The sequence below is a fragment of the Pongo abelii genome, chromosome 3 (genome assembly GCF_028885655.2).
Source record: "Pongo abelii isolate AG06213 chromosome 3, NHGRI_mPonAbe1-v2.0_pri, whole genome shotgun sequence".
Lineage (NCBI taxonomy): Eukaryota > Metazoa > Chordata > Mammalia > Primates > Hominidae > Pongo > Pongo abelii.
This window is the reverse complement of record NC_071988.2, coordinates 154,746,847-154,773,960: the sequence shown is the minus strand read 5'-3', so window position 1 is coordinate 154,773,960 and position 27,114 is coordinate 154,746,847. Positions and strand designations below refer to the sequence as shown.

General features: G+C 34.1%; 2 long non-coding RNA genes across 3 annotated transcripts in view; both read left to right on the top strand.

Annotated features, from left to right (window-relative positions):
- LOC134761301 (uncharacterized) overlaps positions 1-5,864 on the top strand; it is a 57,025-nt gene extending 51,161 nt beyond the window's left edge. For both annotated transcript variants that reach the window (XR_010139782.1, XR_010139783.1), the window contains 2 exons: positions 2,972-3,110; positions 3,893-5,864. This is a non-coding gene — a long non-coding RNA (uncharacterized LOC134761301). The remainder of the gene's footprint in view (positions 1-2,971; positions 3,111-3,892) is intronic.
- Positions 5,865-23,085: 17,221 nt separating this feature from the next.
- LOC129059080 (uncharacterized) lies at positions 23,086-26,903 on the top strand. The gene is made up of 3 exons (XR_008524767.1): positions 23,086-23,228; positions 24,112-24,198; positions 26,134-26,903. It is a non-coding gene; the product is annotated as an uncharacterized LOC129059080 (long non-coding RNA).
- Positions 26,904-27,114: the final 211 nt, after the last annotated feature.

The following is a 27,114-nucleotide window of genomic DNA, read 5'->3' as shown; positions in this document are numbered from 1 at the left end:
ACGGGCCAAGTTGTAGAGAAAAAGGAATGCTTGTACACTGTTGGTGTGAGTGTAAATTCTTTCAACCATTGTGGAAGACAGTGCAGCGATTCCTCAAAGGCCTAAAGATAGAAATGCATTTGACTCAGCAAACCCAGAACCCAATACTGCATATATACGCAAAAGAATATGAATCATTCTATTACAAAGACACATGCATCCAAGTGTGCATTGCAGTACTGTTCACAATACCAGAGACATGGAATCAACCTAAATTCCCATCAATGATAGACTAGATAAAGAAAATGTGGTACATATACACCATGGAATACTATGCAGCCATAAAAAAGAATGAGATCATGTCCTTTGCAGGGACATGGATGGAGCTGGAGACCATTCTTCTTAGCAAACTAATGCAGGATCAGAAAACCAAATACTGCTTGCACTTATAAGTGAGAGGTAAATGATGAGACCGCATGGGCATATAGAGGGGAACGACACACATCGGGGCCTTATAGAGGGTAGAGGTTGAGAGAAGGGAGAGGATCAAGCAAAATAACTAATGGGCACTAAGCTTAATACCGGGGTGATGAAATAATCTGTACAACAAAGTCACATGACAGAAATTTACCTATGTAACAAATCTGCACATGTACTCCTGAACTAAAAATTTAAAATAAAAAAGACTATCAGGACTGGACATGATGGTTCCGACTATAGTCCTAGCACTTTGGGAAGCCAAGGCAGGAGGATTGCTTGAACCCAAGAGTTCAAAAAGGGTATCTTGGCTATGGTTTTGGCATTTTGCTCTTTCATATGAAGTTTATAATACATTTTCCAGTTACAGAGGGGAAAATACTAGAATTTGAGTTAGAATTTCATATATTCTATCTATTTCTTGGGAGAGAATTGACATCTTCATGATAGCGTGTTTCTCTTTGTTTTCCATAAATATAAATAAGACTTTATTTCGGGATTCTTAACTCTCTTTCAATATTATCTTAACATCTTCTGCATTATGGCTGTTTCTTCTTTTGTAAAGTTTATTTTTAGCATTTCACACTGTGTGTTGCTATTTATAATGCTATTTAAAATAAATTACCTAGCTACTTCGTGCTTGAAATACATTTAATTTTTGATAAGCCCTGTTACTGAATGCTTACCACTTCTAGTAACTTATCTGATTACTTTTTAGTTTTCAATTCTGATAATTATATGAATTTCGAATAATTAGAATTTTGTTTCTTTTTTTTCCCAGTGATTTTCTTTCCCCCTTTTTTGTGGTAGATCTCTTCAAGATTTTGAATGAAAGTGATGATAACAAGCATACTTGTATTTTATATTACTTCAAAGTTAATGATAGTAACTGTTTCTCATTAAAAATAAGGTTTGCTTTAGGTGATTATTTGAACGTCCCTTTTGTCAGCCTGTGTAAGTGCCTTTCTATTCCTAGTGCACTAAGTTTTCACTTGTTAACAATATTATTATGTATAAATTTCAGCAAATAACTTTTCTACATTTATTGGGATGATTTTATATTTTTTCTTTTAATATATTACTGTACATTCATATTTGTAAAATAAACTCAACTTGGTCATGTTGCATTTCTTTATGCTGCTCTTGGTTTGATTTTCTAATACTGTTTTTAGGATTATCATAGGTATGTTCATAAATGAGAAATGTTTATTTTTGGTATCAATTTCAAAGTAAGGTATATGCACTCTATCTAGTCTCTAAATTGCTCTATGTATTGAAATATCTTATCCTTGAAAGTCTGCTCGAATTGGCCTATACAAAAATCTAGGCCTGGTGATTTTTCGATTTCTTTTTTTAATTACTATGCTAGTTTATTTAATAGTTATTATAGTACAAGTGAGGCTTTATTTTTTCTTAATCAGTTTGATATTTAAAAAATATATATTCAGTTTCACTTAACTTTTCAAAACTGTTGACATAAAATTTGTTTATTATACCATATGATTTTATTTAAATCTCTACTGTATCTTATTTATGTGTCTATCCTTCCACCTGACATAGGTTGCCATGCTTTTTTTATAGCCCAGCCAAAATTTATCTTTTAGTCATTTTTTTGTGTATGTTTGTTATTGTTTAAAGAACCTATGCCATATTCTTTCTTTTAGCAGGAGGCTATAAGAAAAGCAAAATCTTAGGAAAACATGACCAATGTACAGAAAAAAATAGAAGTGAATAGAGAAAAATTAGTAGGTACATATGATTGGAAACACCTATTTCTAGATTTTAAAAACTATGAAATCAAATTGAAAAGAGATTTACGTAAAAGATGGAGGTCTTAAAATTTCTCAGATAATGTGAATAAGCCTTAAAATAATCACCAGATTCAGTGTATGATATTCCTACTTAAGCCTATTTTCTAATAACTATCCCTGGTAATTTGAAATAATGATCTACTGAAAGGGGCAAAGGAGAAAAAAATAGTTAGACTCTAGAGTTTTGTCTACGAAGGATCTTTGTGAATGGCTTATTAGCACATGAAATTGACTTGAAAGAAATACATCCAAAGTCTATTAAGTTTTTGAGGAAATTGTTTTCTCAAAGAAATCCTGAGCTAGGAAGAAAATTACACTCAAAGCAATCCTCTGGCCCCTACATTTTCATAAGAAAGAAACAACCAGTATAAGATGGATAGTTCCCAAGGGTAAAGAAGAAGCAAGTGTTTCCCAGGGAGCAGAACCTGAGGTCATGGAGAACAATAAACAAGGAAGTAACTTTTGGCCGGGAATGTGGGTCTCATTAAGGAACTGTCCCCACAGCGGGGCAAATCATGTGTGTCTCAGTAGGGGTGCTTTGTAAGACCTACCCAGCAGGCTTGTATGGTTATTATTATCAGGTGTGTGTTCTGTGTTCTTTTTCTCCCTTTCTTAAATGTTACTTTTCTACTATAGTTATCTTATTCGTGCTCTACCACTGACAGCATACATGAGACTGATTGTTTTTATATCATGCTTTGCAGGACCACAACAACCACTCCCAGTCATGATGCAGAGAAGTGTTCAACACCCACAGATCCTGAATGTTGAGCTGATTATACTAACTAGATGGGACTTAGTTTTGTCTACCATGGGGTGAGCGTATACTACCTGAGGGAACAGGTACACATGAATATTTATTATTACAATAACTGTTTTTGCAGAACTTGCTTACTGCTCACCAACATCCTTATTCTCCTCTTATTGATGTTAGAAATAGACTTTTCCTAGCTATTCTTGCTTTTTTGTGTGGACATTTCCTGAGGTCTAACCAATGAAGTATGAACACAGTTGATATATATCATTTCTAGACTTGACTCATTAAAAACTCCCATGTATGGTCCTTTAAGCTTTATTTGCTTCCTGTCTAGTGGAATGGAGAAGACTGTCAGGGAAGTCTTGGATGGCATAGGGTGAAGATGGCAGAGTATCTGTTGGCCATTTGGAGGAGGATTGTTCTCTGATCTGTTTACTCTTGTGAACAAGAAATACGTTTCCATTATGTGCTATTTCATATTTTGAGTCCATTTGTTGCAGTAGCTAGTTGATCTTGCCTAATAAAAACAAGATTGAAGAAGTAACAGTAAACACATGTATTAATAAATTCATCCTGAATGAAACATAATTTACTTCTAGCTTCACATTATTGTTTGTAATCAATTTTACAATAATACTTGCATAACTATGTGGTCCTAATTCAATGTTTAAATCACCAAATTATTTTTTATGGTGAAAACAGTAAGTTTTAAGTGAAATAATTAAATTCAGCATGAAAAGAGCTAAATTAAAAGAATATTTCTGGCTTATGTCATCATCTATTAAAGTGCATTTTATATAATCGGAAATCTGTCCTACTCATTTCCTTTGGCTTAGATTTTCTCTATGTTGATTTCTTTTCTGCACAGGTTCTCTATGGTGAAGATGGCAACTTGCTGACTCAGCCTCAGAATGCATTAAATCCACATATTCTGGCAAGTGGAGTTCTGCTTCTCCAATATCTCTTCCAGATTAAGTCTCGAAAGGACTGTAATTGATCCACCCTGAGTCATATGCCCATATCCAAAGCAATGAGTTTGGAAAATTTCATGACACACTCCTAATTTTGTGGTAGGAGACACATCAGAACCACACAATGAGTCAGTCCTATTTATGAAATAGAGGTTCATCTATCAGATGAAAGGGAAAAAAGTTGTAAAAACACAACAGATGTTCACTAATGGGGAGCTATCTGAATTTCACCTGTAACTACAAATGCTCAAAAGTAGATTTACAGTTCTCCTAGAGTGTCATGAATTTAAAAACATATGCATGGACTCATGAAGTAATATCCTAATCACCTCTCTCAACTTTCTGTTGAATCTCCCTTAACTTAAAATGAGAATATTTTAGCAGCAGGAGAAGGATCATTTTTTCATTTATAGACCTTTATCAGACACTAATGTAGGATTGAGTTTGACCTGATACAGTGTTCTATCTCTGAGTGTTGTCACTCAGTTTTATCATAAATAACATTTATTTTATATGATACATAGAGAACAAATTTACTTATTTTTCTCATGTAATCATGTAATCAATTGTTCCAACATAATCCATTGAATAGATATTGTGGCATTTCCCTAATTATTTATAAAGGCACTGTTACTAGATATGAGTATTTATATATGAGGATATGAATCGTGGCTCTCTGATTTGTTCATTATTTGCTTGTCTATTCCTGTGCCAGTATCATACAATTGGTACTAATATAGTGTTCTGATATTGACAGGATAAAGTGCTCCTTCTAATGATGTAGCTTTAAATTTGTCTTGATTGTGCATTTCTTTTTATTCTTCCATAGAGATTTGTGGTTCACTTGTCAGCTTTGAAAATCACTTTTGGGATTTGAATTTGAATTGCATGAAATTTGTAGACTAACTTGTAGAAAATTGACATTTTTATGATATGAATTTACACATCCTTGTAACCATGGGTGTGTTATTTATTTTCACTTTTGAATATTATTATGGGTATTTAGTAATAAAAATAACAATCAATGAGTTACATGGTGGTTACTATGTGACAGATGTTGTCAAAGTTCCATCCATATATCAACTTATTATATATTCTTATGGGAAGAGACCATTATTATCTCCATTACACAAATAAGAAAATCGAGGTACAAAGAGCTTAAGTAACATGTGCTAAGTCATATAAGAGTAAAGCTTTATTTGAATCCATGCAGTTTGTCTCCAGAGCTTGAAATCCATTTTATTTTATTTTATTTTTACTTTAAAAAAAAAAAAATTTCGAGACGGGATCTCGCTTTGTTGCCCAGGCTGGAGTGCAGTGGCACCATCCCACCTCATTGCAGCCTCCACCTCCTGGGTTCAAAAAATTCTCCTGCCTCAGCCTCCCGAGTAGCTGGGACTACAGGTGGGCAGCACCACACCCGGCTAATTTTTTGTATTTTTAGTAGAGAACGGGGTTTCACCATGTTAGCCAGGATGGTCTCGATCTCCTGACCTCATGATCCACCTGCCTCGGCCTCCCAAAGTGCTGGGATTACAGGCGTGAGCCACTGCATCCAGCCTGAAATATTTACCAGTATCTGATATTGCCTCCCTAAGAACTTTGCCCAACTCCTTAGTGATTCTACCATTGCCTTAGTATTTTGGATTTTCTAGTAGACAATAATATCATGTGTGCATAAAGCAAATACAATTATTATTACAATAAAATTTTTAAACTACTCATTTGTACTTGCTTTCATAAAGCCTTAGCTAATTCCAACAAAATATTGATTACTGTGGGAGAGAATGGTAAATCTTGTTTTGTATCTAATATTAAATAAAATGCTACTAAATATAAGTGAGATGCTTGCTATAAGTTTTAGTAGTTAAACACTGTAAAGTTATTTCTTGTCTATTTTCAAGAATTTTTTATTATTTTAAATGCATGTGCAATTTTTTTAAAAAGTATTGTTTTGCATCTAATGTTAAATAAAATGCTTCTAAGTATTAGTACTAAATATCAGTGAGATGCTTGTTGTAAGTTTTAGTAGTTAAACACTATAAAGTTATTTATTTTCTATTTTCAAGAGTTTTTATTATTATAAATGCATGTACAATTTAAAAAGTCTTATTTGCTCTTATTTTCTAATATTAAAACATTTGTGCTTTCCTGAGATGAATGCTGTGCTCTCATGAAAGATTGCAGAGTCAAAAAGTAGCCTCTGGAGTTAAGACTTTCTGGTTTTAGGGCCTCCTATGGCCACTTACTAATTATGGGTCTTAGGAGAGTTACTGAACCTTCATAATGGGTACCAATCCTAGATCCTGTCAAAAGGGATCCTTCTCTTGGCCATGACTTTGGAAGATCCTTTGCATGACAATAAAAAAAAAGTATTATTAGATCTAATTTATTAGATAACACTTGGGTGTCTCTGTTATGGTGGTAAATGTTCAATAGGCTCTCAAAAATGCATATATATATGTTTATATAGATACATATACACACAAATGTGTGTATATGTATATATCTACACACTAATATATTTATCATACATTTTATTGATATAAAGGTTGTGTAACACACAACTTACAAATAATGATAAAATATTCAATATTATTTATTGTAAATTCTGTATAGCCAATTGCTTTTCATAGAATGTTTTCATTGACTTTTGCTGAACTCCTGTATATGGAGCCAGCTTACAAGTGTATTCACTAACAAGTGTAGTCTTGGCATGAATGTTGGTTGATATTTTCATTTACATTAATAAGACAGTGAAATAACACAGACATGTATTTGAACTTCACTTGTTCATCAGTGATGTGAGCAACTTCTTTGCCGAGTTAGAGAAGAGGTTTAGAATAATGAAATAATATTTTCTCATTTTTTTTTCTACTAGCAAGGTAATAGCTACAGACAAGACACATTTTTAGGCTTAATGCACATTATTAACATTTTCTGTATGACTTTTTAAAGTCTAGATGACCAAACAGTAAATGAAACCCTGATTTATAGTATTTGCCCTGTTTTTTTAATGTAAATTCTCCCAACATGGCTAATTTCAAGCTTCTAGTGTGGGAGGAGATGCACAGTGCACACCATTATATGGTAGCCCCATCTCACAGGTTAGATGAGATAAATAATCTCAAGAGCATATAAAACAGCAAACTGTATTAAAGTAATTAGGAATTGATGAATTTTGAATATTCCTTTACTTTTAATATAATTTATTCAAATATAAGTTTATAAAGTTCAATTTCTAGTAGTGTCTATATTAAAAATTGGCTTGCAAAATTTTTGAAAATTTAACAGTTCTTGGGAGCCTGTGTGAACACACTCCAACACGTACATCCCTGGCACATCTGCTGGCAGAATACAGCTCCCACTGCTGCCATATGACAACCCATTGCACTAGACAGATACTTTGCTACACCTTTCAGATTCCAGAAAAACACTCTTCACATCTCTTGGCCTATGTTTTAAACCAAAAAGTGACCACATTCATTATGAAATGTATAGATTGGGCTGCTCCCTTTGTTGGATATGGACTTTGCTCTTGAGCACAAGGAGGATTTGAGAAGCAGAAGTGCAAAGGAAAAATAGAAGACACATTAATTAACTTGACAAATCTTTCCTTCAGAAAGGACCAGAGCAATAGGTTTTGCACAATGGCATATCAAGTTAAATAGTGCAGAACTTCTTTCTTTTGGTATTGCAATTCATGGTTTAAAGTTACACATTCACTAATGTTACACAAAGCAAAAAAAGAAACATTTTGCAACTCTCAACAGTTGAAATTATCTTGAAATTGTATATGTGTCCTCTACACAAAACATGAAAGACAGGTAAAATCATTGACAATGAAATGACCATTGAACATTTAAATTGCAAATAGCATTATTTTATAAAATACACATTAATATTTAATTAAAATTTAGAAATAAATGCATAAAATTACATTTATTGAAAAATATGATTTCAAATTTGTATATTTATTAATTGTAACTTGTATTTTATCTTTAAGTTGTTTGGTATAAATGTTTACTGAACTATGATATACTTCGAGAAAAAGTACACCAAATTTAAATGTTAGTCTCGAATTTTCACACGAAAAAAGCACGTCTGTGGAACCACCACCTGATGCAGAAACAGAACTTCACCAGCATTCCAGAAGTGTTCCACATTACGCTGACCCTTTTGGAGTCACTGTCAATTCCAAAGAGTAATCTTTATCCTGACTTCTTACATCAGAGGTTACTATTGCTGCTGTTGCTTCTTTTATATGTATGAAACTCTACAGCCTGTCTTTTTGTGTGTCTTGATTCTTTCTCTCAGCATTGTTTGTGAGATATATTCATGTTGTAGCACGAACATTTAATAGTTCATTTTCCTTGCCATATAGCAATCCATTGCATGAATATGTCACTATTTCTTAATTGTTTTATTGATGGACATTAGAGTTATTTTCCAAATTATGTTAAATATTACTACTATGAATATATGTTGTATATCTTTTGACAAATAAGTTTTTTAATTTCTGTAGATATATATGTAGAATGGTAATAATGGAATCGCAGTGCATGTGTGGGTTAACCTGTGGAACTACAGCCTAACTATTTTATAAATAGTACCAGTTTGAACTTCCATCAGCAGCATATGAGAGGTCAAATTTCTCTATACACTATACACCTGCTAACACTTGAAATTTGTTTCGTTTTTTGTTTTAATATTATGGTGGATATACAGTGGCATTGCAACCTGTTTTACTTTGCATCTCTTTAATAACTATGACTAACGAATTTCAGCGTTTTTCATATATATAGATTTGTCACTTGGATTTTTTTTGAAGAGTCTGTGTTTTTCCCTTTTGTTTTCTACTTTTTCATATTGATTTTTAAGAGTTTGTCTTTATTTCATTTATGTTTTTGTTGGATATAACAAATATATATCCAACAAAAGTAAATATTTGACATAAATATTGAAGATGTATTGATTTTAATATGCAAATATTAAATATTTTTGCCTTTTTTTTTTTTGGAGACGGGGTCTTGCTCTCTTGCCTAGGCTGGATTGCAGTGATGCAATCATGGCTCACTGTAGCCTCCACCTCCTAGGCTCAAGTGATGGTCTCTCCTCAGCCTCTCAAATGGCCAGGCCACAGGCGCGATCCACCACTCCTGGCTAATTTTTTAAGTTTTTGTAGAGATGGAGGTCTCATTATGTCGCCCAGGCTGTTCTTGAACTTATGGACTCAAGCGATCCTCCCAAAGTGCTAGGATTACAGTTGTGAGCCACCGTGCCCAGACTTTTTTTCATTCTCAATAGTGTATTTTGACCAAATAAATTTTAAAGTAACCCGAGGTACCATTTTTTATATTAGTATTCTTTTTCTTTCATAAGAAATCCTTGATAACCAAGATCAGAAGTATAGTTGCCTATGTTTTCTAATAAAATCCTTGTTGCTTTACCTTCTATATTTAGATCTATAGACCATCTGCAGTTGAGTTTTGTTTATGATATAAGGTGTTAAGGTTCATTTTTAATGTAACTGCCTAGTTGATTCAGCACCATTTTTAGAATTATCTTCCTTACCTAATGTATTGCGCCGTTGCTTTATTATTATATGACCTTGCATGTTATCTGTTTCTAGACCCTATTTAAACACTTTTAAAATATTTTTTAGGCTTGTCAGTAAGACAGTTTGTAAATTGTAGTAGTTAATAATAAGTCTTGATACCTGGTAATGTAGGTTCTCCAGCTTTCTCCTCTTTGTCTTTGTTACGCTTTCTCCTCTTTGTCTTTGTTACTCTTGGCTCCTTACATTCCTATATATACTTTGGAAACAGTTTGCCACCTTCTATGTAGACACACAAGTATCCACACAGGCACCAGCTTGGGTCCTGATTAGGATGGCATAAAAGCTATACATGAATTTGGGGAAATTTATATTATTAAAATACACTTCCAATTCATGAATGTGCTATATTCTTCTAGTTAACATTTTGACTGATACCTATCATTAATCTCATGAAGTTTTCAGTGTACTGGTTTGCACATTTACTTTTAGATATTTGATTTTTATGCTATTAAAATTGTATTATATTTAAAATTTTTATTTTTTTTTTACAATTGCATGTGTTCTATAGAAAGGTACTATTGGTTGTAATATGTTGGCTTTGCATCCCGAAACCTAGCTAAACTCACTTATTAATTTTTTTTTTCTTTTGAGACCGGGTTTCACTATGTTGCCTGTGCTGGTCTCAAACTCATAGGCTCAAGTGATTCACCTGCCTTGGCCTACCACAGTGTTGGGATTACAGGTGTGAGCCACAGCACCTGGCCTCACTTATTAATTTTAATATTTTGAAAATATTTTTAGAGGTTCTGCAATCATAGTCATGTCACCTGTAAATAATGGAAGTTTTCATACATATTTTAAAAATTTCCAACTTCCTTAACTGCCATTGTTTAAACCTTTTCTTGTCTGGTTGCAGTTGTCTACCACCTCTTGTGTAGTGCTGAACAAATTTTGGTTAGTGAGAATCTTTGTATTCCTCCTGATCTCAGGATTAAGTCTTTTAAAAATTCATTATTAAGAATAAGATTTACTTTCCAAAAGTTTTCTTTTTAATAAATAATGATTTTTGAATAATATCAAATCATTTAAAAATCTATTGGGATAATATTTTCATTGTTAACGTACCAAAATCTGTAACTTTCAAATGCTAAACACACTTAGCATGAATGGAATAGAACCCACTTGGTTGTGATGTTATTTTTCTCTTTCATTGTTTGATCCAATTTACAGATATTTTCTTTAGAGTATTACCATTTGTGCTAATGAGAGAGGTGGTTCTGTAATTTTTCTTTCTTATAATGCCCTTTTCAGGTTTTTGTTTGCAATTTGGGACATTTTGGAAATACTTATTTCTTTCATTGTCTTCTAGAAGAGTTTATATAAAATTGATGCTATTTCCTTCTTTAATATTTGGATTTGACTAGTGGAGCTTTTTGTGTGTGAAGTTTTATTTGTAGAAAGTGTTAGAAATGGATTCAGTTTCTTTAAACATGCTAGATCTAGTATTCCAGTTTTTTTCTAAGTTGTGTTTTCCAAGGCGTATGACCATTTCATTTATATTTTCAAATTTATTAAAGTTTACAATATTCTTAGGTTATCTCTTAATGTTTACAGGATCCATAATGTTCTCTTCATTTAAATTGATATTGGTCTCTTTATTTCTATTTTCTGGACTAGTTCGGCAAATAACTCGTTAAAAATTGTTAAAAATTCATATTTTCAAATAAAAAGTCTTTCATCTGAGATGAGTTTCTTTATTGTACATTTATTTTATATTTCCCTGATTTTACTTTTATGTTTATTAACTCCTTTCTATTTTCTTTGGTAAGATTTCATGCTGTTTTTCTGCCGTCTTGAGATGGAAGCATAGATAAATCATTTATTTTCAACTTTCATTCTTTTATATGTGTTCAAAGGTCTGAGTGTTCCTTTAAGTTCTGCTTTAACTGCCTCTTACAAAACTGAAAAGGTTCTATCTCAATTAGGTTTCAATTAAAATACTTTTTAATTTCTGTAGTGATTTCTTCTTCAATCTATGCATTCTTTAGGGCATTTGGGGATATTCTAGTTAGTATTTTGTACTGATTTCTTGCTTAATTTCACTGTGGTCAGAGAATAGTCTCTAAATAATTTAAATCTTTTGAAACATGTTAAGCCTTGCTAAAGAATCAAGAAAATTATCAATTTTGGTAATTATTTTATATGCACTTGAAAAGAATTAAAGTCTGTCATTGTAGGGTACAGCTTTCTATTCATGTCAATATGTTGATGTCATTTATCATAGGTCAATATAGATGACAATCGTATATCACTCTGAATCCTTTGATTCTGAACTTACCCATTTCTTCATTTATTACTGCCAATTATTGGTTCAGCATTTTAAAGCTATATTACAAGGTGCTAATATAATTATAACTGTTATGTCTTTTTGTGGACTGACCATGTTATCATTATGATATGGCCCTCTTTGCATGTACTAATGATTTCAATCTTAGAATCTACATTTTCTGTTCTTTTTGTTTCACACCATCTTTTTGTGCTTGTTTATGGTTTATTTTTAACATCATTTTATATTCAGTCTTCTTGTTTTCTTAGTTTTAAGTCATGTCTGTTAAGAGCAGCAGATATATGGGAATTTTTATCTCAGTTTGAAAATACTGTATTTAATTGGATTACTTATTTTCTTTGTATTAAATATAAGAAGTGATATATTTAAATGCATATCTATTGGTTTATTGTATGTTTTCAATGTATTCCACTTTTGTCTGTCTTTATACTGTCTTTCTTTTGTATGAATTACATTTTTTATTATTTTATTTTTCTTACCAGTGATATATTCTTTATTACATCCAATTTAGAAAAAAATTTGGTCATTATCTCTTCAAATATTGCTCCTGCTTCATTCACTTGACCTCTTCATTTTAGGTTTCCATTCAACAGTTATGTTGAATGTCCCATGGAAAAAGCGTATCCAGTCCAGCTTACAATTCAGAAACACACATGACTATTTTTTTCTGAAGTTAATACCCTATTTTTTAGAAAAGGGCAGAATTGCTTTACTCATGATTATGTTATCATCATAAAGAAATATATTTTTAATGGTCAAGATTTAATAAAATTAATACTTTTTACTTCTTTGTCATATGTGAAATTGGCATTTTTAAAAACTATGTGGGGATTTTAATTGTGGGTCCAAGCTGTGAAGCAGAGTGCAATATGAGTGCCAGTGCAGCTTGGTGCCAGCACTTTAGTTTGTGTTATGGCACCAGCTCTTTTAACCACCGTTGCTTTTGGACCATCAGTGCAGATGTCGACAAAATGGAAAAGATAAATAGCATCTTAGTATTATGATGAAAAGATTTTTCACATATGCAGATGACATTTTAAGAAATGTTACCTTTTTTTTTTCTTTTCTTTTCTTTTATTATTATTATTATTATACTTTAGGTTTTATGGTACATGTGCACAATGTGCAGGTAAGTTACATATGTATACATGTGCCATGCTGGTGCGCTGCACCCACTAACTCGTCATCTAGCATTAGGTATATCTCCCAATGCTATCGCTCCCCGCTCCCCCCACCCCACAACAGTCCCCGAAGTGTGATGTTCCCCTTCCAGTGTCCATGTGTTCTCATTGTTCAATTCCCACCTATGAGTGAGAATATGCGGTGTTTGGTTTTTTGTTCTTGCGATAGTTTACTGAGAATGATGATTTCCAATTTCATCCATGTCCCTACAAAGGACATGAACTCATCATTTTTTATGGCTGCATAGTATTCCATGGTGTATATGTGCCACATTTTCTTAATCCAGTCTATCGTTGTTGGACATTTGGGTTGGTTCCAAGTCTTTGCTATTGTGAATAATGCGGCAATAAACATACGTGTGCATGTGTCTTTATAGCAGCATGATTTATAGTCTTTTGGGTATATACCCAGTAATGGGATGGCTGGGTCAAATGGAATTTCTAGTTCTAGATCCCTGAGGAATCGCCACACTGACTTCCACAAGGGTTGAACTAGTTTACAGTCCCACCAACAGTGTAAAAGTGTTCCTGTTTCTCCACATCCTCTCTAGCACCTGTTGTTTCCTGACTTTTTAATGATTGCCATTCTAACTGGTGTGAGATGGTATCTCATTGTGGTTTTGATTTGCATTTCTCTGATGGCCAGTGATGGTGAGCATTTTTTCATGTGTTTTTTGGCTGCATAAATGTCTTCTTTTGAGAAGTGTCTGTTCATGGCCTTCGCCCACTTTTTGATGGGGTTGTTTGTTTTTTTCTTGTAAATTTGTTGGAGTTCATTGTAGATTCTGGATATTAGCCCTTTGTCAGATGAGTAGGTTGCGAAAATTTTCTCCCATTTTGCAGGTTGCCTGTTCACTCTGATGGTAGTTTCTTTTGCTGTGCAGAAGCTCTTGAGTTTAATTAGATCCCATTTGTCAATTTTGGCTTTTGTTGCCATTGCTTTTTGTGTTTTAGACATGAAGTCCTTGCCCATGCCTATGTCCTGAATGGTAATGCCTAGGTTTGCTCCTAGGGTTTTTATGGTTTTAGGTCTAACATTTAAGTCTTTAATCCATCTTGAATTGATTTTTGTATAAGGTGTAAGGAAGGGATCCAGTTTCAGCTTTCTACATATGGCTAGCCAGTTTTCCCAGCACCATTTATTAAATAGGGAATCCTTTCCCCATTTCTTGTTTTTGTCAGGTTTGTCAAACATCAGATAGTTGTAGATATGTGGCATTATTTCTGACGGCTCTGTTCTGTTCCATTGATCTATATCTCTGTTTTGGTACCAGTACCATGCTGTTTTGGTTACTGTAGCCTTGTAGTATAGTTTGAAGTCAGGTAGTGTGATGCCTCCAGCTTTGTTCTTTTGGCTTAGGATTGACTTGGCGATGCGGGCTCGTTTTTGGTTCCATATGAACTTTAAAGTAGTTTTTTCCAATTCTGTGAAGAAAGTCATTGGTAGCTTGATGGGGATGGCATTGAATCTGTAAATTACCTTGGGAAGGATGGCCATTTTCATGATATTGATTCTTCCTACCCATGAGCATGGAATGTTCTTCCATTTGTTGAACTGGATTGAGGTAAGGTTATGTTTTTTAAGGGTTCCCTTCTCTCCCTTTAGCCATTGTCCTTGGGGATAGGTAGTTAGGAATTGCAACAAATTGCAACAAAAGTCTGGAATATTCCCTGGGAACTTTTCTTAGCTGGACCCTAAAGATAAATTTTTGACTCTTCAGTGTTAACTGATGGTAGAAAGCTCCCTTCTTTCAGTATGCCTTCAACTTAGCTTTGTAACCTTCTACCTCTTGTCACATCAGATTTTGAGCAATAAAGGTAAATCTGACAGCTTGTTTTATACTGCTCAAATCTCCAATTTTATCTCTAGCACTGGAGACTGCCTAAAGTTCTTCTGATGTCTTTTTGTTCCCCAGTAGTGGTTCTGTCTCAGCTAAGCCTGGATTTTCAGTCTCTTACTGTGCCCATTTTTGGTAAATACCTCTTGGAAAAATGTATATGTAGAATGTCAGCTCAATTTTCTATGATATTCTTCTCTTCAGAATATTGGCCCCAATGGTCCTTCAGGCTTCTGAAGCTTTCTGATTTTCTTTAAGAATTTTTTTTTCCATTTTGCTTGGCTTTTCCTTTTGTTTTTGGTAATAGTAGTACTGAAATCTATTACATTCTGTTCAGAAGAGGAATATATTGATTGTAGATTTATTTCTTTTTATTCTGCTAAAGATGATGGTATTTCAGTCTCAACAGTTTTCTATATATAACCTGCAATTTATTCTGGGTGATTATGTCTTTTGGAACATTCAGGTCACTAATTTTTTCTTTCAAAAAATACATGTATTATTTTAATTATCTATTGAATTTCATTTTTAATAGCAAATATATTTTTATTTTTGAAGTTATATATTTTAAAAATCACTTTCTTATAGTGTCCTTTTTCTTTAAGGTATTTATTTCTTACTAATTAATTAAAACATATTTATTCCATAATCTCATGTTTTTTACAATTTAGAGTCATGGGATCTCTAAATAACCTGATGGCTGTGTCTAATGACAAACTCTCCTAGTGTTTCATTCCTTAAAGTAGATGTTGACTTTTTTTTTTTTTTTTTTTTTTTTTTTGGATATTTTACTTTAGGTAGCCTTTTGTTCTTTGGATTGTACAAACTTTGGTAAAAAGTTTTTTTCTTTTTTCTTTTTGCTGAAGTCCTTAGTTGTCTCACCTTTCCCAGATTGATTTTATTTTAATTTCATAGATTAAGATTTCAGCATCAAAAATGTATTCCAAATTCAGACTTCACACTGTGCATGGATCAAGATGTAAGTTTTTTCAGGTATATTTTTAAGCACCTACTCGCCTAAGTAAGAAGCAAGAGAAGGCATCGAAGTAGTTTTTACAGCTTTTAAATTTTTTTCACATCAGGAAAATACCACTTTGGAGCATGATATAAGTCTCTCAGATTCAGCCTACCACCTCATGCTAGTTCAAGGTAGTGCTTCCCATCTTTATGAGTACATTTCAGGGACTTCTAAGGCTGATGCGAACTCAGATCTTCTTAGACCATCAACTCCCTCTCACAAGCAGAGGCTTTCAATTCCCCCTGTACTTCTGGCCTGTGCTAATTTTGTTTTTCCTCTTACTTCTTTACTTCTTTTTAAAAAAATTTCTTTCCATTTTTCTTTTTCTCTTTTTGAATTCAGCTATGTTTTTAAAAACATTTTTACATTAAATTTTATCCACAATACCTATATGTTTGCATTCAGACTGTGGGAGTGCTTTTCTAATTAGCTTAGTGTACCATGCTGATGGACATTTTGCTCACAGCTTCATTTCAGTATTACGTTGTCATATATCTCTTATGGCTTTGCTGGCCTGAGGCAGATTACTTATATCCCATGTATTACTTCTATAATACATTGTTAGAGTACCTGGAAAATATAGTCTGCAGATTTTACTCCTCCCAGCATTTCAGTTTCTGTCCATTATATAATTTCTTAATAGTTTCCAGCAAACAATATTATAGTGCTTGGTAGGCAGAATAATCCCACCCCCGCCCAACCCTTCCCTGCAAATATGTCTATGTCTGAATGTCTAGAACCTGTGGATATGTTAGATTACATGGGAAGGGAGAATTAACATTGTAGATGGAATTATAGTTGCTAGTCTTTCGACCTTAAAATAGGATTATCTTGATTATACTAATGAGTCCAATGGGATCAAAAAGATCATTTAAATGTGGAAGTAGTAAGCAAAAGTGTCAGAGCCTGAGTCAGAAAAGTAGATGCAATGATGGAAGTGAGGTTAGAGTGATACAATGCAAATATTCAACCTGCCATTACTCACTTTGTAGATAGAAGCAAACCACAAACCAAGGAACCTAGGCAAACTCTAAGAGCTGGAACTGGCCATGAAATAGATTTTCCCTAGAGTGTCCATAAAGGAATGCTGCCTTGCCAACTCCTGGATTTTAGTCCAATGAGACCTTTGTCAGATTTCTGAACTCCAGAACTGTGAGATATTAAATTTGTGTTTTAAGGAACTAAGTTGATGGTAATTTGTTATAGCAGCAATAGAAAACATACACTGCCAATCCCCAATTTCTGTTTTAATCTAAAATATTTTGAATGTCAAAGCAGTCATACATCTTCATGACATAGAAAACAGAGAATTAATGATAAAAGATAGAATTCCTTAGAAATTAACAATCTACGGTAATGGAACACTGTCAGCTTTTAAAGTGTGGCTGTTATAGCTTAAGGGTTTCTGGTTTCTAAGCATGCAGTGAAGGAAGGGAAAACCATCTTTCTACTTTCTTTGCTGTTTGTGAAGCTGATCCCTCCTGGATGTAAAAGAACAGTGGATATTTTTTTCTTCATGAAATTATTAGACATTTTAATTAAGGTAAACTACTTATAAAGTAGCAATAGTTTTATTTTCAAAAAAGTAAGTTTTCATGATTTTAAAAATATTTTTTCATAGGTATTTTAGTGTGAACTGGGGAGAGCCTGGCAGAAGCTGTTGTCTTTTTATAATTTTAATTGTAAATTGAATATTTCACACAATACCAATACCAATTGGGGTAGCATGTTAGGTAGTATCAATATGTGCCTATGGATTTGTATAAGCATATATTTTATCATGATAACTCTGGCAAACTAATTTGCATCAGTATGTAATCAGAGTTGAGACTTGTTTTAATTTAGATTCTGGATTAGAAAAAATCAGTACGTAAATTCAGACCTAAGAGTGTTTGTAAGTTGCATTATTTCTTTTGAGATACTGAGACATTATTACATATTTATATATCAAACAGTTAAAAACAATTCTGACATTTTTATGTCTCTACTTTAAAAAAAGCTACAACTTACTCCATCTGAAATGCTTTCTTATTCTGCCTCTGTTTCTTTCTCTCTCTTGTCCTCATTTATTAAGTGCCTTGTGAGCAACTTGGGCATGGTCCATCACCTCTAGATATTTTTGTGGAGGACATCCATCAGTTACATTATTCCGATTAAATATATGTTTGGAGATTGGAAAAAGAGAATGTTCTTTATTATTTCTAATGCTTCCCTGCTTCCCACTCCCATATTTAAGAACAAAGTTCAAATGACTGCTTTAAATCACTTTTATTTTCTTAAAAAGGTAGAAAAATGTAAACAATTTTGGTAATACAAATGATTTATCTCTACAGACATAGAATGTGGTCTTTTAAATTGAAAATGTCAAAATTAATTAAAATGCTGGAATATCCTAGCTGTGCTATTAATTGATTAGTATTATACTATTATATTGATTATGTCAATGACTCATAAGCTGTGCCATTTCTGCATTCATTGGCAGCATAGCTGATTTTTAAAGGACTATTTCTGGCTTCATTGACATTTGTAGTGACCACAGTTCCTTTCAGTCACTTGCTCCATTTGATGATACTTTCTTTATTGTCTCAGTGGTAAAAAATATCTTCAGTATTCATATTTGAGTACTGTGAACACAGAAAAACTCAGACATTGAAGCAATGGACTATTTAACATGCTTAATTATAATAATTCAAATGGCAAATGATGCACTTAAGTTTTAAATTATGTTTTTCATTTGTGGGTTTAGTAGGGTCTTCTTCCAGCTTAAGAGTAAAGCAGAAATTCTGCCCCCCGCAAAAATTCAAAAACAAAAAATATAAAAAACCCCCCAAAAGATCAAAAGAAAAAGAAAGCAGCCTACTTGGCCTTAAGTTGATTTATGTTTTTGAGCCAGACATGAATAAACAGCAGCAGTAATTATAGTTCATAGATTATTCAAAACAAAGTAAACATTATTTATTATTGCTTTCCAATTATGCATTTTTAAAATTTATTTTATTGCTTACTGATTATTTCACAGTCCTGCCACATTAGTATACTTAGACCACTTCTTGTGTTAAAACCAATTAAAATGTATGGATTAAATTTTAATTTGCATTCTATTTCAAGTGCAATAATGTTCTGAAAAATCTTCATATTTCCTCTTAGAAAAAAAAAATCAATCTCAGCTACCAACTACCAATTAGTATATGATTCTTTCAACATTTTAGAAATTTTCTAATCACTTTCAATTTTTTTCACATTATAAGCAAAAACATGCAAATAATATTTTAGTGCATTTCAATCTATATAAATTTGTTATTAACTGTTGTGGCTATCTTATGCATAAAATGTAATCATAGAATGTCAATTTAGCTCTGAAACACAAATCTCTGTACATAGATATTCATACATTAGAAGTAAAGATATTTTTCTTTTCTTAATAGACTCAGCATTAAACTCATAAAACATATTTCTTGTGTTAAAATAAAATTATTATTCTTTTTAAAGGTGATAAGGCAGACATTATTCAAGGTGTGTCTGTGGGGAGGGAGGACTATTGCCATAGGTATAGGGACCATTGCAATAGGATTTATCAGGAGTAGAGGGAGGTTGGGCTCAATTCCAAATATAGCACGACCAAATGGAAATTTCAAGCTAAGTAGTTAGTTTGTTGTTGGTGGATGGAAAATTACCAAAAGGAAACATTATGGGTAAGAGGAAAATCTAGCTAAACTTACCTAGTATGATTCTTGTTGGACATAGGCCACAATGATCAGACATCACCTGGAGGATGGTGGAGGATAAGGACACAGATCAGATGTCTAGGGTGATAAGATACCAAGAGTTGGGGGATCTTGCTAAAATAACTTTTCAGGACTCATGCTAAAACTGGATTTTACAAAGAAGTGCACATATGGGCACAGGAAAAACTAATGTTCACTTAAAGAATCTGTGACTTGGTGAATTAAACAGTTTTTATATTATTTATACACAGAGGCAAAAGACAATGCACCATACATCTTAATTTCAAAACATTAACTCGTTGTTTTGAATAAAATAATAATTTTTAGAAAGGACTCTGTAAGATCATGAAATTTAAGAGTACTCTGTAAAACAAGACTTGGACAAGGACCAATGTGAGCAGAACAATCCAGAGAAATTGCCTAGTTGGAATGCTACCACTGGTTCTATCTTCAGCTGATTCTTATTGCTGCTGCTGCTGCTGCTGTCCTTGTTATACTTGACTCTAGCACAGGTGGCACAAATAATTTCTAGCTGGACTTTGTATCTTTGCATAGCTTTCTCATATTTCACATTTCAAAGCCTTGGCGAGAAGAATCTTTATGGTCATTTATAGGTCAATTTCCCAATCTCTACCTACCAAGGACAGGGAAAGAGGACCATCTTTCCTCCTTCAATCTATGTCTCATCTTTCCTCCTTCAATCTATGTCTCAGGTCATCTCTCCTTCAGGCAAAATGGACAACCATAATATTGTTTGAAATTCTGCCTACTGGAAAACATTTCCTTCTCCACTGTCCTTTAATGCCACCTAAATATGATGAGACTGCTGTTTGTATCTGGATGGTATCAACATGCGACACCATCCTTAAGCTGTGTTTGAATTTGGAGCCATAGTTGTGATTTGAGAGAGAGGCTGCAATGCAGCCAGAATAGATAGAACTGAGAACTGTGAGCCAGTTCCTCATGCAATTTAGCTGTGCCTGCAGGACATTCTAGGTTTCTATTTTTTATATATTACTTCCACTTGGTATTAATGTGTTGCTGGTGTAGGGGAGGGAATGTATCTTTTCCTTCTATCCATCTTAGGTTCATTGAATGAGACCCCTTTAAGAAAATACAGATTAACAAAAGGAAAGCGTACAAATTTACTTAATATAAATTTTATGTGACACTGTGTCCTTCATAAAGAACTGAAGACTGAATAAACAGTTAAACCTAGGTGGCTTTTTTAGACTGTTTGATGAAAAGTAGAGTGTCATGGAGAAGTATCAGGGGACAAAGTGGGTATGAGCTAAAGGTAAGAAACTGGAAGAAATTTAGCAAGACTTGTTCATTTAGGTTTCTGTGTCCCTCTTTCTCTCCTTTCCTCTGGATATAAAGAGGGTATCTCTAACTTGAGAATCTTATGACCTGCCTCAGGGGAAAGTTAGAAAAGACTTCCTAGGTTTTATGACCTTCAGGGAAGAAAGGTGGGAGCAAGTCACAAAGACCTTTTCACATTCGATTTCTCAAACTCCTTCCACTTAAAATACTGAATATGCCAAAGTGTCATATTTTGGGGTAGCATGTCCTGAAGCTCATCACTGGTCATGCCTATCTTTATGGTAGGTAAATGGTAGGTAAATCGTATGACACCTAACTGTTGATGGACAACTTAGCTCATGTAGTCCTTGGTTGAGTCTCTACTGAACAAGGAAGCCTGGAAATGCAATCGGAATTATTTATTTGCCGTAAGGCTGTGGCTTTGGTCTGACATCTAAGTTACGCTTACTATGATTCTATCTTGCATGGGAAGCATTATATTATTGTAAAGATATTCACTATGAAATTACCAGTAGGATTGATTTGTGAGTTCTGCTTCCATCACAGCCTGGAAAAACTGAAGAAATTCTCTTCCAGTATCCTCACAATACTTTCCAAATGATATAACTCATATATGCCACTTAAGATTTAAAAAATAATGTTAAGATGCATAAACACAAGTCTAGTGATTGAGAATCTAAAAGCATACATTTTATTTTAGTCATTAATTATTATTCTGATAGCTGGCATTGGCCAATTATCTTATCTTTGTATCCTTATCATTAAAGTGAATTTTCTTATATTTCTGATGTTGTGAGGATTTCCTGTTTAATGTTTAAAAAATACTGCAGCAAATTCTGAGATGTTTACTGTCATTATTTTTTCTGTTGATTCATGTAATTAGGAAAATAGGAATTTGAAGGCAGCTTTTAAATTGATCAAAAGGTTTCTGAGTAGGTCAGTTCTAAAAGAAAGAACTGAACAAACTGGGCTGACTGAGCTTGAGTGTTTTAAAAGCTACCTTTAATCTACACTAAATAAGATAGTGTCTTTAGGAACTGCTGGATAAATTTTAATATATGTGTTCTCTTTAGTCATGTTTATAAATGAGATTTAATTTTGTTTAATTTGTTTTCTTTTGCTTTTTTTATGATATGTTGGAACTGTGCTAAGTTTATATTAATATCATGAACCCTATAGAAACTAGTCAAGCATAGGAGAGCTTTAGGGAAATAACATTGAGGGAGATGCCCATGTGGTTTTGTGGACAGATCAGTAGGAAGCAGTAGCATAATTTTTCATAATCATGTATCAGAATGACTGCCCTTCCTTACTGGATAAATTAAATCTGTAATGGTCTTGAGAGAAGAGACATGTCCTGCTGAGCTATAAAGGGTTGATGTGGAGGAAATTAGGAGTTTGACTCATTGCAAGTGAAATTAGTGGTTTACAATATGCAGTTGGTCAAACATATACTTGTTTGGATACACAAATAGATACTAGCTATTAGTATCAATCCAATATCAATTTTCCCTTAAGGACAAAGAAAAGCCATTCTGAATGAGATGTCAAAATTTAGAACTAATTAGAGAATACCACTAGGAAATTTTGAAAATATAAATAAGAAAGGGAAGGGTTTTATGACTACCCAGTTCAAATGGAAGTTCTTGTCAGAAGGTAAAATTTAATCTGAGAAATGAAGAATGCAATGGGGCATATTGGGAAATATTATTGCGACATGTGTATGACTTCTATGATTTACAACATATTTCTGGGATAACTTCAGTTTTATGTTAAATAACCAAAATAACTCTTTTCATTAAGTAAGTAGTAATGCCAATTCTATTATTATTCCAAACTGTAGATAGTCAACTACCTATAGGTATTCAGACTTCATAACAACATCATAATAAATGCATGTATTTGAATATTTCTGGAAAAGGAGGCATAGTTAATATACTTTTTCTAAAAATTCAATTTATGAAGAATAAGTCATAGCTTTATAGACTCAATTTCTAAATTGCCTTTACATGCAAAAATATGGCTTTTATTTAAAAGATATCCTTTGAAATATGTTTCTGGATATAAGCCCTTCTGATCCTATGCTTTTTTATTTCTCCATCCCCTGCTTAACACCAGAAGTCCTCAGCAGAGTGAAACTTCATATATAATATTTTCTACAGACAAAGTTACCATCAACATCAATAGCAACAACACGGCAACAGCCAATTTACAGAACTTTTATTAAGTTCCAGTCACCATGTAAGTACTTTGCAGGAATTCTTCTTTTCACTTCTCACAACAATCCTATGAAGTGATTTCTATTGAAACTGAGACTCAGAGAAATGGAATGAATTGTGAATTGGCCAAGGTCATACAACATCTGCCAGTTCAGGGATCAAAAGCAGTCTGACTCCAAAGTCACTATTCATTTAAAATCAGAGTTGAACCTTTGTCTTCTGTTTCAGTTTCTGCTTTTGTATAGCAACCCATTTTACAATTTAGTGGTTATAAAGAACAATCACATTTAGTATATCTTATTTTTGGGGGAGTTGACCGGACTGAATTGAGTGGGTCTTCTGCTTAACCTATTGATTCCTGGGGCTATAGTCAGTAGGAGTTTCAAAGACGGGAACACATAAGATGGCTCACATAACATGGCTGGTAGTTGGCACCAGCTGTTGACTGAACGCTTAGCTGGGGCAGTCAATAGGAGCACTTTTGATGTCCTCCATATAACTTTCCTACATTCTCTTTGCATGATGAGTGAGTTCCAAGAAGGAACTTTCTAAACAAGTTAAAGCAAAAATGGCAAATCTCTAATGGCTCAACCTAATAAGTTGTATAATGTCACTCCTGTTGTGTTCCGGTGGTCCAAGAAAGTTGTGGGTCCAGTCCAGAGTCAAAGGGAAAGGAATTAAACCACCTCTGATATGGTTTGGCTCTGTGTTTGTCCAAAATTTCATGTCAAATTTTAATCCACAGTGTTGGAGGAGGAGCCTGGTGGGAGGTGAATGAATCATGGGGGCAGACTTCCCCCTTGCTGTTCTCCTGATACTGAGTGAGTTATCAGGAGATCTGGTTGTTTAAAAGTGTATAGCACGTCGTTCTTATGTCTCTCTTTCTTCTTCTCTTGCCATGTAAGATGTACCTGCTTCCCCTTTGCCTTCCACCATCATTATAAGTTTCCTGAGGCCACCAGAGCCATGCTTCCTGTACAGACTGTGGGATGGTGAGTCAATTAAACCTATTTCTTTATAAATTATCCAGCCTCAGGTAGTTCTTTATAGCAATGTAAGAACGGACTAATACAGAGAATTAGTACTGAGAAGTGGGGCATTGCTATAGAGATACCTGCAAATGTGGAAGCAGCTTTGTAACTGGGTAATGGTCAGAGAATGGAAGAGTTTGGAGGACTCAGAAGAAGATAAGAAAGTGAGGGAAAGTTTGGAACTTCATAGAGTCTTGTTGAATTGTTGTGACCAAAATGCTGACAGTGATATGGACAATTAAGTCTAGGTTGAGGGGGTCTCAGATGGAGACGAGGGACTTATTGGGAACTGGAGCAAAGATAACTCTTGTTATGCTTTAGCAAAGAGACTGGAGGCATTGTGCCCCTGCTGTTGGTATCTGTGGAACTTTGGACTTGAGAGAGATGATTTAGAGTATCTGGTAGAAGAAATTTCTAAGCAGCAAAGCATTCAATATGTATGTAGCCTGGCTGCTTTGAACCACATACACTCATATGAGTGAGCAAAGCGATGATCTGAAACTGGAACTTATATTTAAAAGGGAAGCAGAGCATAAAAGTTGAAACATTTGCAGCCTGGCCAGGTGGGAGAAAAGAAAAACCCATTTTCTGGGGAGAAATCTAAGCCAGTTGCAAACATTTGCATAAGTAGAGAGAAGCTAAATGTTAATAGCCAAGACAAATGTGCAAAAGCCCTAGAAGGCATTTGAAAGACCTTCACAGCAGCCCCTCCCATCACAGGCCTGAAGGCCTAGGAGGGAAGAATGGTTTTGTGGGCCAGGCCCAGGACCTCACTGCCCTGCATAACTATGGAACGCTGCTCCCTGCATTCCAGATTCTCCAGCTCTAGCCTTGGCTAAAACGGCCCAAGATATACCTCAGGTTGAGCTCCAGAGGGTGCAAGGCATAGCCTTGGCAGCTTCCACATGTTGTTAAGCCTACAAGTGTGCCAAGGGAGAGTTGAGAGAGCTTGGAAGCCTCTGCCTAGATTTCAGAGGATGTATGGAAATGCCTGGATGTCCAGGCAGAAGTCTGCTGTAGAGGCAGAGCCTTCATGGAAAACCTCTACTAGGACAATGTAGAGGGGAAATGTGGGGTTGGAGCCCCCACACAGAATCTCCACTGGGGCAATGCCTAGTAGAATTGCGAGAAGAGGACCACCGTCTTTCAGCCCCCCGGATGGTAGATCCACAGACAGCTTGCACCATGCACCTGGAAAAGCTGCAGGCACTCAACATCAGTTTGTGAAAGCAGCTCAGGTGCTGTACCCTGCAGATCTTTAGGAGTGGAGCTACCCAAGTCTTTGGGATCCCACCACTTACATTAGTGTGGCCTGGATATGAAACATGGAGTCAAAATATATTATTTTGGAGCTTTGAGATTTAATGACTGCCCTGCTGGGTTTCAGACTAGCATGGGACCTGTAGCCCTTTTCTTTTGGCCAATTTCTCCCATTTGTAATGGGAGCATTTACCCAATGCCTATACTTCCATTGTATCTTGGAAGTAATTAACTTGTTTTTTTTTTTTTAATTTTACAAGTTCATAGGTGGAAGGGACTTGCCTTGTCTCAGATAAGACTTTGGACCTGGTATTTTGAGTTAATGCTTGAATGAGTTAAGACTTTGGCAGACTGTTGGGTAGGCATGATTGTGTTTTGAAATATGAGAAGAACATGAGATTTGAGAGAGGCCAGGGACAGAATAATATGGTTTGGCTCTGTGGCCCCACCCAAATCTCATGTTGAATTGTAATCTTCAGTGTTGGAGGAGGGACCTGGTTGGAGGTGATTAAATCACAGGGACAGACTTCCCCCTTGCTGTTCTCCTAATACTGAGTGAGTTCTCATGAGATCTGGTTGTTTCAAAGTATATAGAACTTCCTCCTTATCTCTCTCTTTCTCCTTCTTCTTCTCCAGCCATGTAAGATGTTCCTGCTTCCCCTTTGCCTTCTACCATGATTGTAACTTTCCTGAGGCCTTCCCAGCCATGCTTCTTGTACAGCCTGCAGAACTGTGAGTCAATTAAACTCTTTTCTTTATAAATTACTCAGTCTCAAGTAGTTATTTATACGAATGTGAGAACAGACTAATACAACCTCTTTTGTGGAGCATTTGCCATGCTTCTGATTTACTGCATTGTAGGTCATGTTGATTTCAATAAAAAATTCATTTAGTATTTACGTGTTAGCATAATGATGTTATAATTTCCTTAGAGATATAATTATTAACTTGTTTTTTTATATATCCTTGAATCAGAAGCATGAAAGGTACCTAACACCATTGCATTAACTAACCTTTTTGTAACTATATGTTTATTGGCATACTTTGTTGGCCTACAAAATGAAACTTTTGTTGCTGGAAAACTAGAGCTATTTTAAAACATTATTTTTATCATTACGTTCTTAAATTTTAGTATTGTCTATCTAACCTGGAAATGTTATTTATATTAAACCATTTATTTCTGGTTTTTGTGCTATTTTTATATTACATTTTTGGTCTTCTTTGGCAAAAAGTTTCACACAACTTTCACTCATGTCAATGTCAAGAAAATGATAGACCTATTATTTTTCCATAAAGAAGAAAAAAATGACACATTTGGTTTCACACATTGTATCCATGAAAACACCATGAATAATGGCTGAAAATATGTGTGCCTTTATGAATTATTTAGTATTTGCACAATTAACAAAAATAGGACTAATGCACATATTTCTTTATGACTTTAATCATATTATTTCATGATATTGCTAATAAACCACCAAAAGTATGCCAATAATACTGGGAGGTAATGAAATTACTTAGATTGTAAATAATGTGATATAATAGATTTAAATAGTTATATAACTCTAACCAGTATGGGGAAAAATACATTTTGATCTAAGTATTATTGAAAAAAAA